Consider the following 17,634-nt stretch of genomic DNA (forward strand, 5'->3'; position numbering starts at 1 on the left):
TCAGAGACTGGATGTGCATCCAGGTCCGGAGCCGGAAACAGGCCCAGATCTGGTCCTGTTGGTGGATCCAGGTCTGGAGGGTCTGGAGATGGGCCCAGGTCAGGGCTGGACTGGTCCTCCAGGACGGCAGTGGATATCGGGACCAGCACTGTGGTTGGTCCGACGATGACAGGTCTAGGAGAGATAGTGGAGGCTTGGGTGCTGCTGGAACCTGAGGTGCTGAGTGGGAGCATCATGTCCAAGCCAAGCAGGCCTGCAAGTGCAGCAGGCTGTGTAGGGACCAGCACTGGAGTTGAGTCCAGTGATGGCTGGTCCAGAAGGAACACTAAATGAAGTGTGGGCTGGGGTGCTGGTTCTAGCTGGCAGTCTGCAGGCAGAGCGTGTGTGCCTCATCTGGGGAATAGCATGCGGCACAAACTTTATCCCGTCTCTACTTGTCATGTCCCAGGATAACTGCACCTATACTGCTCGAAGGACCATGAAAAAGCACACTCAATAACCATGTATTTTCAATGGATTCAATGGCAGTTCTTACTTTCGCCACAAGGGACTTTGTGACAATTTCTAGAGAGCTTTTGGCTCTAGCGCTGCCTCACAGGCACTATTCATGTCAGAAAAGTACATACGCACAACCGAAGCTCTTGCTAGCAAATGTTCAACTGTTAGCAATGTCTTACTGCCGGTAAGAATGAATGATTGCCATTATTTGTATTATCATCACTCAGTTATTACATTTAAAACATCAAAAATGTAATTACCGTAAAGTTAGATAAAGTAAATATCCAAACCAGTCTGTTCATCAATACCGGTATATAGTAAAATAGGGTTTACCGCCCAGCCCTACTCTAGGGCCTTCAGCAGGGCGGCAAGGGGTGGCAGTCTGGAAGGAGACAGAGCAACAAGGGTATGTAAATGGAGCCACACATGCAGCTGACAACACTTCAGACAGCCCTGGCACAAAGAGAAGATTACTGCCATGAAAACCATTGCTGTTACAGCTGCACCAACAGCACGCCCCAGGACAAGACTCAGCCCAGAAAGGAGCCAACGGAGCAGGGGAGAAGGGAGGGGAGGACCGAGTAAACCCAGCACCACCTTCAACACTCAGTATTCTGACCTGAGGGAGGGGTTCAAAGGTTGGGTCCCTGTTGGCACTGGTCAAAAGTATAACTATTTCCTAGGGTTCCATTTGAGATAGAGCCAAAGACTAGCACAACACCCACTCCGCCCTGACCTGACGCCCTCACTCAGGCCCTCACAAAAGGCACAGTTTGACAACATACTGAAGACAAAAAAGGACAAAAGGCAAGATCATGGGCAAGCATCATCTCATAGAAAAAGGGTAAGCAATATGGTGTGTATGTACTGTGTACTAGTAAACATCAGGTAGAAAATGAAAGCTTTACTACAGCACTGACCAACAACTTTGTCTTAGCCGATGTCAGAAATGGCAACGTATTCCCTACATAGTGCACTACTTTTGACCAGGGCCCTTAGGACTATATAGGGAATAGGGTGCCATTTGGTACTCAGTCTTAGATATGGAAGGGTAAACTAAACGATCCTCCCTGTCCCGACATATCGTGTCAGGATGTCAAACACCAACCTTCCAAGTAGCAAATGGCCTTTACTACCGAGAGTCAGAGAGGGGAGTCAGGTGACGACTGTAGGATCCCTTACACACACACACACACACACACAGCTGATGGGATCCCTGTCACTTGATAGACTAGGTAGTCTCAGACATTAGTGGGCTCTAACTAAGGCTGCGAGCGAGGCAAGGCTACTTGATAGGGTACACCACTAAGCTTGGAGAAGAGGGAGGATGTGTGTGTGTGTGTGTGTGTGTGTGTGTGTGTGTGTGTGTGTGTGTGTGTGTGTAAGGGCGGCTTATCAGAAGCTGTCTGTGTAGCCCAACATGTGTAAGACACACCAGAGACGCCTTGGCTTGGACACAACCAATATTCATTACCCTAGAGTTGAATTAGAACCACTATGAATGTAGGCCTGTATCTTCTTTGTGCCTCACAGCCAGTCTGTTACAGTTCAACTGAGGTAGGGCTATCAAATACCCACTGGATTGATGCAACTCGTCATGATATAATTCTGCACTGTAAGCATAGACTACTTTGTAGGGTGTCTACCCACTCCGCCCAAAGTGGGTGAAAACGTATTTTGGTAATGACATTTCGCTTCCTTATGTTAAAAAATGTAATTTTACCAAGACAAATATGCTCATTCATGTTCTGAATCATTCAGTGGGGTCGTTTTTCTATCATTTCATTATTCCCTCCCCCCCAAAACATAAAAAATATTAAATCCACATCATGAACCTAATTCATCCGATTATAAGCTCCGAACTCTGTTGACAAAGCGGTTCGGGTTTCTCATAACTTTTGAGAATTTAACATTTTATGGCGGTCATCTTCAAAGTTGTTTCGCGAGTGGCAAAAAGAAAAATTAGCATGACACGAGCAGAATTAAATGTAAAAGGCTTTTGAAAATAAAAAGCTTGGTACAGTATACGCTCAGTGCTCTGTTGAAATTTCACAGGGTTATGCTTGTTTTTGTGAGAAATCTTCGAAAAAACAGAATTTCGAATGAATATGAAAAGCGTATACTAAAATATGAAAATACTACATGTCAGCTCTCCAACTCTATATCAATCTTACCTTTATTTTGTTTTATTTCCTGCGTATTCGAGAAGATAGATGACTAGTTCAATGGGAAAGTGAGCCTGTCAGGTTGTCCGTAGCCTAATTTCTGTCACAGAACACATCCTCCATTGATTTAGTCACCCTAACTTTGGCCATCCTACAAGTGTAAAAACTCCAGAAGACATTTCACAAGCATCTTCGCTAACAGCTACAAAAACTGGTCGGTGTGCGCACCGCACATATTCTCATTGCCTCATCGCCTCTTCAGAAAGAAATACTGTATCACTGATGCATTCTATTCATGTCTTCTGATAAACTTGGGCAAATTAATACATTTTCAATAGATTTAGTTGATTTCCTACTAAGTTCAATACATTTTTGAATATTGTTGAATTTCGTTTTAATGTCTGGATTCTGTCCACGTTCTCCGCATCAAGGATTTTATTGTGCCTTAAAAAGGGTAACTATGGATGCAAAGCACCATACACACACACATTAATATAGGTACTCGATACACACCACTGACAGATTATAATGTTGGAACACTTTATTTGTAATCTACAAACCATAAACAGATATCCTATGATGCAGATAGTGCTGACGTGGAGTGACAGGAAAACCAGTGACAAGGACGATGTGAGTGACAAGGACAATGTCATCACACACCACACTGCACGCACATACAGGCTAAATGAAGACACCAACTCGTGACCATTAGCACGAGTACTCGATTCACACCATTGAAAGGCTATAACGTTGGACATATTATTTGTAATCCACAAACAGATATCCTATTATGCTGATGTGAGGTGACAGGTAAACCAGTGACAAGGACAATGTCCACTTTAAAAATGGCCTAGTATGTTTACACATCAGAGCCAATATTCAAAAAGCATCTCAGAGAAGAAGTGCAGAACTAACATCAGGTCCATCCTGTCCATGTAATCTTATTCTTTGTGATCTAAAAAGGCAAAACTGATCCTACTACTCAGACTGGTCCAGGTGGACTTTTATCACCTCATATTTAACAAAAACAGGCAGGTATTGTATGTGCTATGGTTAACGTTTCCCACCTACCAGCATATGACATGACAGGCGGAGCTACACACACACAGTAGTTAGGCCTGTTTCGGTCTTGTTTTCCCTGTCTTCCTTGCCTGGTAGTTGAATAATTTACAGGCACGGGTTAAGGGACCCGTAGAGAGTCGTAGTAGTAGTCTAATGCTGGGAACAGAACAGGGACCATTCATGGAACACCGTCATCAATAAAATAACAGCAGACAAATAAGCCCCTGGCTGACGTTACAGGCTGACTACACCGCTCGCGTTGCGTAGAAAAATGAATTTAGAAATCTGTATTATTCAATTATTGCACCCCCAACGCTCGGCGCACCAACGAGCATCTGCGTTGCCAAGGTTTAAAATAGAAGTCAGTTCTATTTGTGATGCAGATCGCACTGCAAGTCCTGCCTCTCCCATCTCCTCATTGGTTTATAGAAACAAGTACCCACATGCCATCTCCTCATTGGTTATTCCCATGTTGGTGACAAAGACGAACGAGGTCAGTGGCGGTAATGCACCTAATTGATTAAAGTTGCCATCGCAATATAAATCAAGAGAAGAAAAAGCCTGGAAGGAGGAGAGATGACTAGAAACCATTCGGTTGACCATTTTATGTGTGGGTTAATTGGCAGAGTAGAGGACCTTGTGCATTGCAGGTAAAATAATAACTCAATGTTTATATCCCAGGACAAATTAGCTAGCAACAGCAAGCTAGCTAAATAGGACAAATTAGCGGGCAAGTGCAAGCTAGCTAGCTAAATTGCCAAAAATGTTTAATGCTTTTCGCCCTGTCCCCAAATTAATGTAATTGGTTCAGAGTTTGTTTTGATATTTTAATCTGCGTGTCGTGATCACGTTTGGTGTGGGGGGCCAAAATGTATGCACGATGGTGCACTCGCGCAGCCGGTTTGGGTTCCGTGTCAGTCTGAGCTGCTCTGCCATGTATAGAGCTGGGCTGAGCACGCTCTTCTGCACTGCTAGTGTGTTGCACTGTAATGGAGCTTCTATAAGCACTGGTCTGAGATCAGCTGTAGGAGAATGGAATGAATATAATGTGAACGTACTGCAGCCTAGAGATGATCATGTAGATTACTGAGCTAAGATCAGGTCCCCCTGACCCTAAATCAGCACTCCTACTCTGAGACAATTTATTAACACACAGCACAATATACAGTGCCTTGCAAAAGTATTCGGACCCCTTGAACTTTACGACCTTTTGCCACATTTCAGGCTTCAAACATAAACATATAAAACTGTATTTTTTTGTGAAGAATCAACAACAAGTGGGACACAATCATGAAGTGGAACGACATTTATTGGATATTTCAAACTTTTTTAACATTTCAAAAACTGAAAAATTGGGCGTGCAAAATTATTCAGCCCCTTTACTTTCAGTGCAGCAAACTCTCTCCAGAAGTTCAGTGAGGATCTCTGAATGATCCAATGTTGACCTAAATGACTAATGATGATAAATACAATCCACCTGTGTGTAATCAACTCTCCGTATAAATGCACCTGCACTGTGATAGTCTCAGAGGTCCGTTAAAAGCGCAGAGAGCATCATGAAGAACAAGGAACACACCAGGCAGGTCCGAGATACTGTTGTGAAGAAGTTTAAAGCCGGATTTGGATACAAAAAGATTTCCCAAGCTTTAAACATCCCAAGGAGCACTGTGCAAGCGATAATATTGAAATTGAAGGAGTATCAGACCACTGCAAATCTACCAAGGCCGTCCCTCTAAACTTTCAGCTCATACAAGGAGAAGACTGATCAGAGATGCAGCCAAGAGGCCCATGATCACTCTGGATGAACTGCAGAGATCTACAGCTGAGGTGGGAGACTCTGTCCATAGGACAACAATCAGTCGTATATTGCACAAATCTGGCCTTTATGGAAGAGTGGCAAGAAGAAAGCCATTTCTTAAAGATATCCATAAAAAGTGTAGTTTAAAGTTTGCCACAAGCCACCTGGGAGACACACCAAACATGTGGAAGAAGGTGCTCTGGTCAGATGAAACCAAAATTGAACTTTTTGGCAACAATGCAAAACGTTATGTTTGGCGTAAAAGCAACACAGCTGAACACACCATCCCCACTGTCAAACATGGTGGTGGCAGCATCATGGTTTGGGCCTGCTTTTCTTCAGCAGGGACAGGGAAGATGGTTAAAATTGATGGGAAGATGGATGGAGCCAAATACAGGACCATTCTGGAAGAAAACCGGATGGAGTCTGCAAAAGACCTGAGACTGGGACGGAGATTTGTCTTCCAACAAGACAATGATCCAAAACATAAAGCAAAATCTACAATGGAATGGTTCAAAAATAAACATATCCAGGTGTTAGAATGGCCAAGTCAAAGTCCAGACCTGAATCCAATCGAGAATCTGTGGAAAGAACTGAAAACTGCTGTTCACAACTGCTCTCCATCCAACCTCACTGAGCTCGAGCTGTTTTGCAAGGAGGAATGGGAAAAAAGATTCAGTCTCTCGATGTGCAAAACTGATAGAGACATACCCCAAGCGACTTACAGCTGTAATCGCAGCAAAAGGTGGCGCTACAAAGTATTAACTTAAGGGGGCTGAATAATTTTGCACGCCCAATTTTTCAGTTTTTGATTTGTTAAAAAAGTTTGAAATATCCAATAAATGTCGTTCCACTTCGTGATTGTGTCCCACTTGTTGTTGATTCTTCACAAAAAAATACAGTTTTATATCTTTATGTTTGAAGCCTGAAATGTGGCAAAAGTTCAAGGGGGCCGAATACTTTCGCAAGGCACTGTATATATTATTTTGCTCAAGGGAAACATTTGCGCTTCAGTGTCCGATGTCCATATCACAACATCTTGATGCCTAACCTTCTCTTGTCCCCCACAAGGGATGTGGGTGGCCTAACACTCCTGGTTCCTTTGATTGCCGGTGTGTTTCTCTGTCTCCGTTTTCTCCTCATAGGCCCCAACCACCAGTCTGTTGTAGTGACAACGTGCCTGGGGGGATAGAGGAGAAGCTTTATAGCTGGTAATCAAATGTGACCGCTGACTGTTGCTGGTGTCTGATGGCTGACATCTGCCTGGTGGACTCATTCCAGCTCAGAACGCACCACGGTGCTGGGTAACCCGACACTACACCGCCGGTCCAGAGGAGGAAACAGAAGCGCTGTCTGACCTAAGACCCTTACAAGACAACCGAAGCTGACATTGACAGCAATTAATCCAAGAGAGAGAATTCCAGGCCATTGTCGGATGGATGTCCCGAGAGCTTGTTTCCTCTAAACAGTGGCTGTGATGATTGCCTGGCTCCAATGACTTGTAGCACTGTGGAGCACTGACACTAGGTCCCAAATGGCACCCTATAACCTATATAGTGCACAACATTAAGGGTTATGGTCAAAAGTAGTGCACTATCAAGGGAATAGGGGGCCACTTGGGATGCAATGTAGTGTGTGCTGTGTACACTACAGGTACCTCCACATCACTATGCATTCCTGGAGCGAGAAACAATAAACACACCAACATCTGACCCCTAAAGAGACGCAGTAGAATACTTAAGCATCCATTCACCTAAATATGTCATCACTCGGCAGTCATTTGGCATGTCCCTCCCTATCCCTGGGTAACTGAACAAGCCAGAGGAGCTGCTGCCTGTCATCTGCAGTGAGTGTGTTGGATGCGTCCCAAATGACACCCTAATCTCTGTATAGCGCACTACTTTTGAACAGAGCCCTATGAAAAATAGGGTGCTGATGAGGCAGTACAGAAGCAGTTAGGAGGCCAGGACCTTTGTACAACAGTCTCACATGCCTTAGCTACTTGTTACTTGTTTTTCCACATGTGAATGTGGAAGTGGATGGCCTGCATTGCCGCATACAGTACAAGTATCCACTTACCGAACGTAGCCTACATACCTGACATTTTACCACCACAACCTTTTTGAAACGAGGTGTAGAAATTAGTGACGGTGGAAACATCGATACCGTAGAGCATCGATTTTAGGTCGATACTGTGACTATCGATTTGAAAAATAAATCAATAACAAAATAAAATTGCTAGCAGTAGTGAGCTGTAGCCTACCTGCACCAAAACTCTGACATTTCTCTTTCTGCATTCTAAAATGGTGAGCCAACATATTTTCAGCACTTTTATCTCAATGACTGATCAAAACATGTCAATTTTGTCCCTCTGCAGATATATAGTGAGCAAAATGATTGGAACATCGAATCGCAATAAAAAAACACAGTTTTGAATCGCTATATATATATATATATATATATATATATATATATATATATATATATATTCTAGCTATATACTATATATAGAATCGCAATACATATCGGCACCTAAGTATTGTGATAATATCGTGTCGTCAGGTCCCTGCCAATTCCCAGCCCTAGCAGAAATAACTAGGCCTGCGCCTAAGGCTTGCTCCTGATGGGCATGCCCTATTTCCTAGAGACCAAGCCTACAGTATAAAGTCTTTCAAATTCTAACTTAGGCTGGACCAAAACAGATATCCCACTTCTCTCCCTCAAATATGAAAGCCCACAGATATTCATAACCTGGCTTTAGTTTAATCAATAGCTCAGTAGGAAGTTTTTGTCTCAATCAAAGTAGGTCTAGTGCATACAGCTGATGACTCGTGAGACTACGAGCTGACTGAGTGTAATTTGAGCATAGCACAAATAGCATTTCCAGACATCGCTCCCCCTCCCGAGAGACCCACCACTCCCGTCACACAAGGAACAAAACCTGAGGAATGTAAGTTGTCGGGCCAGGGGTCTCCCAGACACAGGTTCATAGGACCAGGCCGCCCCACGCTGCCCCCTCCATCGCTCCCCATCTGGAGCTGCTCTCTCAGGGCTGACCCCACTCGTGCCTCCCCCTCTGAAAGTTTCCAGCTGCTGGAGGGTAGGAACACATCAACACAACACACAAGACCAGGATGCAACATCCAGGTGAAATCCTTCAACTGACTGACCCCTGGAAGGAATCCTTCTAAAGAAACAATTCTCTCACTGTCTGGGGGAAGACTTCTTGCATTGTCAGTAGACAAAGTTTAGTTTTCTAATTCCAATAACAAAAGCTGCTCAACTCCATTACTATACAAGGCTATAGAGGCTATACAAGGCCAGGCTATAGCTTTCTAGCCATGGGATGAAGACAAGAGGGTGATCTGAGCAGCCCCAGTGAGACCACAGCCCTGCCCTCATTCCCTGGTTTGGCCTAGTCCTCACCCCCTGAAGCAGACCACAAACCACATTATGAAGGCTAGGCCTGATCATTGGTTGTATCCGATGTACATGTGCAGGATAGACTACTCATGACAAGACCTGCGGAATTTCAAATAGGTTTAATTGGATTCTAAAGCTAAAAATAACATGAAAGGTGATAGCAAAGCTAACTCAAACTGACTTGTTGAATTTAAGTTTTTCCTCTGTTTTCATTTATGTATTTCAATCACCAAAAAGTATAGCCAAAGGTGTAGCCCAGTCTCCCACCGTAGCCCCTCCCCTGTGTGAGTGAGAGGTGTAGCCCAGTCTCCCACCGTAGCCCCTCCCCTGTGTGAGTGAGAGGTGTAGCCCAGTCTCCCACCGTAGCCCCTCCCCTGTGTGAGTGAGAGGTGTAGCCCAGTCTCCCACCGTAGCCCCTCCCCTGTGTGAGTGAGAGGTGTAGCCCAGTCTCCCACCGTAGCCCCTCCCCTGTGTGAGTGAGAGGTGTAGCCCAGTCTCCCACCGTAGCCCCTCCCCTGTGTGAGTGAGAGGTGTAGCCCAGTCTCCCACCGTAGCCCCTCCCCTGTGTGAGTGAGAGGTGTAGCCCAGTCTCCCACCGTAGCCCCTCACCTGTGTGAGTGAGAGGTGTAGCCCAGTCTCCCACCGTAGCCCCTCCCCTGTGTGAGTGAGAGCTGTAGCCCAGTCTCCCACCGTAGCCCCTCCCCTGTGTGAGTGAGAGCTGTAGCCCAGTCTCCCACCGTAGCCCCTCCCCTGTGTGAGTGAGAGGTGTAGGGTGCAGACAGCTGTGTGAATGAATGACAGATACTTCTCTCCTCAGACAGCGAACATAAAATGCCAAGATTTACAGCAGAGGAGCTGAGGAGTAAACACTTGGCGACCAGTATAACAGCCAAGGCCAGGGAGTTTCCAGCTAAACAGTACGAGGATGGAGGAGTAGTATTCTGCAGTCTATCAGCATTTAATCGTCTACATATGACGTCAAACTGCGGTGGAGCACCTGAGGTCACTCCGACAGAAAAATAGTAGGGCTAGTGGACCAGGTAAACATTCTGAGGCTTTATTAACTAGCTAGTAGGTTTGCTCTAGTTAGTTAATATCTCTTCTTGACAACAAAATTATGTGGTGGAGCTATCAAAACAAGTGAGAAGTTATGAATTACAAAAGCAAATCACAGACTTGGGGGGAGGCAAATTCTCCACATTTCTGAAAAATCACTGAAAAAGCAGAGAGGGTCTATCCCAGTGCCATCCCATCTGCATACAAAGTACCTTCCAGAGCTCTATGCACAATATGAACAGGACATCAAAGATGCTGTACAGGGAAAGGACATTCATATTGAGACGACCGATGCATTTGGAAGATGTGCATTCGCCATCTTACTCCAGTCAGTGGATGAGTGACCTGTTGTAGCAGACCTGGCTTTCTTGGACAAAATCAACTTTACCACTGTGTCCCAAGCTGTCATTTCCTGTGTCAACAACAGTGGGGTTGACTTTAGCAATGTGTAGGCTTTTGTAAGCGACTCAGCTAGCTACATGAAGAAGGCTTGGAGTACCGGACTTAAAACACGACCCTATTAGAAACGGCCAAGTGTGTCCAGGACCTTTGTGAGCTGCTGAAGGAACACAAGGCCCAGCTGAAAGCCCAGACAGTGCTCACTGTGGAACATAGCATGGAGATAGTGGCTAACCTGACAAAGCTGGAGGAAACCTCTGTGCCAACAGCCCACAACATTGCCAGCAATCTGGAGGACCTGCAAATGCAGTTTGAGTATGGCAGAACAGCTGGGGCTGATGACTGGCTCCTTCATACAACTGAGCTGCTGGGGAAGCTTCCAGAGTTGTTCCAGTCTGCCATGGCAGCATGCTCAATCAAGCTGCAGACTGTGCAAGAGAAACCTTTCCCTGTTCACGTCACTAACTGTTCTAGATCCAGCTCAGGTGGTAGGACCAAGGACATTAAGGACTATGTCCATGCCATCCCTGCTTTGAGTCAGGTGTCTGCAGAGGAGTGGCACAGATACATGGGCATCAACAAGGCAGACTCTATGGAACTGAGTGCAGTGGACTGGTGGGCAGCTAGGCAGGACATGATTCCAGCCTTAGCTCACATTGCAGTGATTTAATTTTTTTTAAATGTTGTTGATTGCAAAGTATAATAGCATTGAGCACTAAAATGCATGTCAGTCACATACACACCCACCAACTTTACCACTCTTTCTGTGATTTGGTTTGAAGCAATTTGATAATTGTTCATTAATGGAACGAAGGGACAGAATCGTTAATCTAATCGATTTGGTATTTAAGTAATTATAGATGGATTCAATGTATTATTTGTATTTATATGCCTTTGCACTTTGTTGATGATGCTCTATTTATCTATCATATATATTTTTCCATAAGAAAACACTTACAATAAAAGGATAATATAAAGGTTGAGTCTGTGTAGAGGTTATTTTTGACTGAGCTTTAGTAGAAGGATAACCGTGTGTTCATTGTCATTTAATACACAGACTTAAGCATTTTACATAAAACCATGTTCCCAATGTTATTAAATAATGTTACAACACTAGAGGCCAAAAAAAAAAAAAACAATGCGCAGATTTTCAGCAGAAATCGCCAAATATATATTTTTTTTTAAATCCCCGCAGCTTCCGTTTGGGTTTGCTCATGACCCGGAGCCCAGACCCCCACCCAATCACGCAGTCTGTCCCCAGACTAAAATTTCATAAAAACAATATGATTACACTTTACAACTTAATGTAAAGTGTTATCCATGAACCCAATACTGTACAAACAGACAATGACATATTTTTATTTGCCTGACCTAAATACATGTGCAAATACTGGTGGTGTTTACATTTCGAACACCTGCTGTCACCCAGAACGGATGCAGGTGACATGATCTACATTGGTATATTTGCCTAATATGGCAGAGACATAACCCACTAAATACCTTTGTCATTATCTACCAATAATACAACGAAGAGAGCAAATGCAATCTATAACTAGAATCCTAACGATTCGAGTCATTTCACTATCAACATTGCGACTTGCTCCGACTTGAACTTGCTGGGTTGAGAGCGAGCCGAGCTCTATCGTTGAAGGAACTAGCTCGCTAGTTAGCTTCACTATTATATAAATAAAGATAAAGGATCTAGCTACCATAACATGTATTGTTTCGTTTGTTTAATTCCTTATTCCAGACACGGAAAATGCCCCAAAATAAGTAGAGGTTAGCTTGAAAATACGGACTACTTGTCTCGCGCTGTCAGTGACAAGCTCTGTTTCAAAACACTTGGCTCGAGCTCAAGAAACGGCTCCGTATTCCTTCGCAACCGCGCTTGCTAGCTAGCGATGGCTAACTTTTTATTTCAGAAAGCACAGCTAAACTATCACATATTTCAGATATACATGTAGTTAAGAGATGTGAGCGCATGTAAAACACAATTTAGCTCATTTCTTAACTAATGTTAACTTTGCTATGAGAGCAGCTTGCAAGTTTCTTTCCCACGCAACATGGAATCGTGAAAATACAATATTACTCACTCAAGCTTCGTTGCGTTGGTGCAAATGTGCTCACACTGAGGTTGGCACTTCACAAGATCACTTCGGGATAGAAACTGCTTTGCAGCCAGCCTTAATTTGATCTTGAAATTGTAGACGGAGACTTTCTGCCTGTTTCAATATCTCATCCTTGTTCTTTCTCTGTCTGGGACGCTAGCCTTCCACAAAGAACCGCCCAGTGCCATCCTCATTCGTATTCCCGTTTTGGGCGTTGCCAGTTGTTCATCTGCACATTTTTATTGGTTCTCTCAAGTTATCAATCACCCGCCAATGCCTGCTTCTCTTGCAACATTGTTCGAATAAGAGAAAAAGTACAGTATTCTGACTAAATCAATAATACTGTATCTCATTTGGATATTCGCCATGTTAACTTTAAGGTATACTTCAAATTATTTATAAAGGCTTTTTAAGTAAATTATCCAGAAATTTATTCTAAATATGATAAAGTATACATTTGGATTATCTAATATTCCTATATCAAATATTATACTATTTATCATAAAAATGTACTTACTTATTCTAATCTGTGTGTAAGCAGAGTTTGTTTACCAGTATTATGAAGATGCTTAAAACAGGGGTTCGTAAACTTTTTGGGCCCACAATCTCCTTTTGAAATCTGAAAATGATCGTGACCCCACCCATGTGAAAACAATTATGCGGCCTAATTAATAGCCAACGTTTACTTATTTTTATGGCAGTCAATTGAAAAACTATCTAACAGTATTTCTGACTGTCTTCTCAACTTACCATCACATACTTTTAATGTGGGGCAGTCAATTGACATTATGTCTCTTATCTCGCCACCACTTATGAGATGTGTGTGCTTGATGCAAGTCATGCCCGAGAGTCTCAAAGTCAGCGGGCGTGGTCTACAGTACGCACCCCATCTCTGCTTTCACCTCCAACCTGGATCGATATATGGTTTTAATGCAGATGAGAGCACTGAATCCAGCTTCACGTAAATACAGTATGAGCTAGCGAAGAGTAGCCTACCATGAGTTTTATGGTGCTTTCAAGACATCTGGATACTCGGAAAAATACAAGGTCAAATCATGACGTCAGTGATCTTTAGGTTGGAAAGTCTGAGCTCTAGAATGAGCCCCGATTTCGCGAGTTGAATTCCGAGTTGGATGACCGTTCGGAACAATTGTTTTCCAGTCGGAGCTCGTTTCTTTCCGAGTTTATCGGTTTTCTTGAACTCTCGGGAAGTTGGAGATTTTCCCCGTTCTGTGTTCCCAGTGGGTTGAACGCGGCATTAGTGCTCATAGGGAGACGGCAGGATATTTAATCAATTTGAGTCCCTTTGGGCTGCTCTCCGCCCGGTGATAGATGGAGCCCCATCTGTGGAAAAGGCCACCATTCGATCCCATAAAGAATCTGTTTTTCGTCAATATAGCTTAGCAGCAAACTGAACATCACATATTCCGTTTCATGCTCGGGAATCGTGGGACAGAACAATATGTCCTCGTGAATAGCATCCCCGAGATGTAGGTTATAGCAAACAAAGTCAATGCATATGCATCTCGACCCTCACAGCTAAAGTCCATTTGGAGAGGATAAACTGGGGAGTTTGCATCGTTCAGGACGAGTTTCCTCTTGACTGCTAGCAATGGCATATCTTATTCGTTTAACAGTGTTATATGAGAAAGGTTGATTTGATATGATTGATATTGATTGATATGAGATTATGTGCCTCTGCCTCCCCACACATTGTTTTCACCATATCAAATGCGGCCGGTAATATCAGTCTACAATAGTGTGTGGTTTCATTGCGAAGCGGACCTAGCCATTCACTGTGGGAATGATTCAAGTGCGACCTTTTCCCATAATCTAAGGGAACTCTGGTTGAATTTTAGATTTGATATACAAAGACGATATTATAATATATCTATATATTTGGGTATATATATAGAAAATCCAGAAAATGTATATATATATATATATATATATATATAGTATTTTTTTCTTCTGGATTCTCTAAATTCTCCCACTAACCTATTTTTTATATCAGGTGACCCCACATGGTGTTGTGACCCCTGGTTTGGGAACCCCTGACTAAAAACGAAGGCAAATTGCGGGCATGCTAAGTCAAACTCAAGCTTAGTACTGCCCACTATTTGTATACAGTCGATTGGCACTACTAGCCAGCAGTGGTGAAAAGAAATTAAGTAAAAATACTTTAGAGTACCACTTAAGTAGTTTTTGGAGGTATCTGTACTTTACTTTACAATCTATATTTTTTCATTTTACTTCACTACATTCCTAAAGAAAATAATGTACTTTTTACTCCATACATTATTCCTAACACCCAAAAGTACTTTTTGAATGCTTAGCAGGATAGGAAATTCTTAAATAAAAATGTAATTGTACCTTCTGGTTTGCTTAATATAAGGAATTTGAAATGATTTATACTTTTACTTTCACTTTTGATACTTAAGTATATTTTATCAATTATATTTACTTTTGATACTTACATATATTTTAAACCAAATAGTTTTAAACTTGAACTCAAGTAGTATTTTACTGGGTGACTTTCACTTTTAGTTAAGTAATTTTTTATTAAGATATCTTTACTTTTGCTCAAGAGTGACAATTGGGAACTTTTTCCACTACTACTAACCAGGCATTATGGACAAGAGGAATGATATCAGGCTTTTTGCTCTCTGAAATGTTCTGTAGATTTATTAGGAAATATGAGAAGAATGAGTTGTTTTGCTTTGCTTGATTTAGGCTTCTTCCTGTTCTATATCTCTGTTATTGGTTTGTTTTAACATGCCCAAGCTAAAGGTTATAAGTGAGACTTGCCCATACCTGCCCCCTGAAGAATTTAGCCTTCCAGGATTAGCTGGCCTTACTATTTCAAGCTATTTATGTATTGCTTATACATACATGTATCGGATGTATTTGTTGCATCTTTAAATCCCTGGCTGCAATAAAATGCTATTGAGGTGTTTGTGACATGCCAACATTGTCTCAATCTCAGTGCAGAGAAGCACCAATCATAGGCAACAAGTGTTATTTTCAGATGTACCGTACCATAAGAAAAGTTGATCTATGGCACCCCCTGGTGTTTTTTTAAAAATACAGATCACTTGGATTGTTAGCCAGTTCTGGCACTTACAAGTAGGCCTTGGCCTAAATACTCATAATTTTCAATGGTCAAATAAAGATTAAATACAGAAGTCGTTTTCAATATCCCTGCTAGCGTATGATCCTGTATTAATTTGGAAGAAGAGGAGCACTACCTGATATTTGATTATTCAAATCAAAGGTCTAGGCCAATTGTAGCCTTCAAGCGCTAGTATTAGAGTACATGAATGGGAAAGCCCCATTTAAACAGTCAAAGGGGAATACAAAAAACAAGCTACCTTTATTAATTAAAGGCTTGAAATTTAGATGAGCTTTTTTGAAACAGGTTTACAGTAAAACACATTGACACGAGTACACTAATGGCTTCTATCTCTTTACTTTCACTGGATGGCTCAATCACTTCCTAAAGTGCCACAGTGCTTTCACAGACTTATTTGTTGCTGACCGAGTCCACAACTGACCAGAAACAGTACCAAAGAAAACCTTCTTTGTTATTTTTTCCCCAAACAAAACTGTAGGGTGATTTCAATAAACGAATTGGTCCCCCAAAGACTCCCTCTACGAACACAAACTAGCCTATTTATTTGTATGTAATTGCTTCTTCTATTAACCTTTTCAATCATGAAAATGTAATGATGCAACATTGTGTAGAAATGTTTTCACTCCTGTTAAATGTATGCTGATTGTCTTAACCAACAAAGCATTAAGCATTGCATGAGTCTACAATCAGCTTGTTCTAGAAATTAATCAACAAAGAGAGCTCCATACTGTGCCCTCCTGACCCATAGTCAAAATGCATTGTGCACCAAAGTGCTGATGCACACAGCTTCTTTTGTCCATGGCCTTTAGGCTCTCTCTTCATTCTGACCATGCTAACAATATGTAAATGGCCTTGTTCTGGACCTGGGGACTGTGAAAAGACCCCTGGTAGCATGTCTGGTGGAGTAAGTGTGTGTCAATTATGTGTGTAAATTGACTATGCAAACAATTTGGAATTTACAACACATTCATGTTTCTTATAAAAACAAGAAGTGACGCAGTCAGTCTTTCCTTAACTGTTAGCCAAGAAAGACGGGCATGCATATTCCTTTTTATTAGCCCTCTGATTACAATGAAGAGCAAGATGTGCCACTCTGTTCTGGGCCAGTTGCAGATTAACTTGGTCTTTCTTTGCAACAGTTGACCATATGACTGCACAATGATCAAGATAAGATCAAATTTGAGCCTTTAGGACTTGGTTTGTGGAGTGTGGTGTAAAAAAAAGCAGAGCATCTCTTTATTACGGACAGACCTCTCCCCATCGTTACAACCATTGAATCTATATGTTTTGACCATGGAAGTTTACAATCTAAGGTAACACCAAGTAATTTAGCCTCCTCAATTGGTTCAACAGTCACACCATTCATTACCAGATTCAGCTGAGGTCTAGAACTTAGGGAATGATTTGGACCAAATACAATGCTCTTAGTTTTAGAGATGTTCAGGACCAGTTTATTACTGGTCACCCATTCCGAAACAGATTGCAAGTCTTTGTTAAGGTTTTCAGTGACTTCATTCGCTGTGGCTAATGATGCGTATGTAGTTAAATCATCAGCATACATGGACACACATGCTTTGTTCAATGCCAGTGGCAGGTCATTGGTAAAAATAGAAGAGTAGAGAGCCTAGAGAGCTGCCTTTCTTTCAACCAATCATCAGTAATTTGTGTTAGTACAGTACATGTTGAGTGCCCTTCTACATAAGCATGCTGAAAGTCTGTGTAGTTAATTTGTTTACAACGAAATAGCATTGTATTTGGTCAAAAATATTTTTTTTGCTAAGAGCAGTTTGCTAAGAGCTTTCAGTATGTGAGTACGATGGCTCACTGTTCGTTGTTGGCATTGCATGCCTAAGTTTGCCCACTTTGCCAATGAAGTAGTCATTAAAATAATTGGCAACATTAAATAGTTTTGTAATGAATAAGCCATTTGATTCGATGAAAGATGGAGTTTAATTTGTCTTTCTGCCCATCATTTATCCAACGTTATTTTTT

General features: G+C 42.2%; 1 protein-coding gene across 2 annotated transcripts in view; it reads right to left on the minus strand.

The window, feature by feature from the left end:
- mpp7a (MAGUK p55 scaffold protein 7a) overlaps positions 1 to 12,740 on the minus strand; it is a 304,718-nt gene extending 291,978 nt beyond the window's left edge. For both annotated transcript variants that reach the window (XM_036935252.2, XM_036935250.2), the window contains exon 1: positions 12,495 to 12,740. The gene's annotated coding sequence lies outside the window, so the exon portion shown is untranslated. The remainder of the gene's footprint in view (positions 1 to 12,494) is intronic.
- Positions 12,741 to 17,634: the final 4,894 nt, after the last annotated feature.

Source organism: Oncorhynchus mykiss, chromosome 11 (genome assembly GCF_057628025.1).
Source record: "Oncorhynchus mykiss isolate SJ-2025 chromosome 11, ASM5762802v1, whole genome shotgun sequence".
Lineage (NCBI taxonomy): Eukaryota > Metazoa > Chordata > Actinopteri > Salmoniformes > Salmonidae > Oncorhynchus > Oncorhynchus mykiss.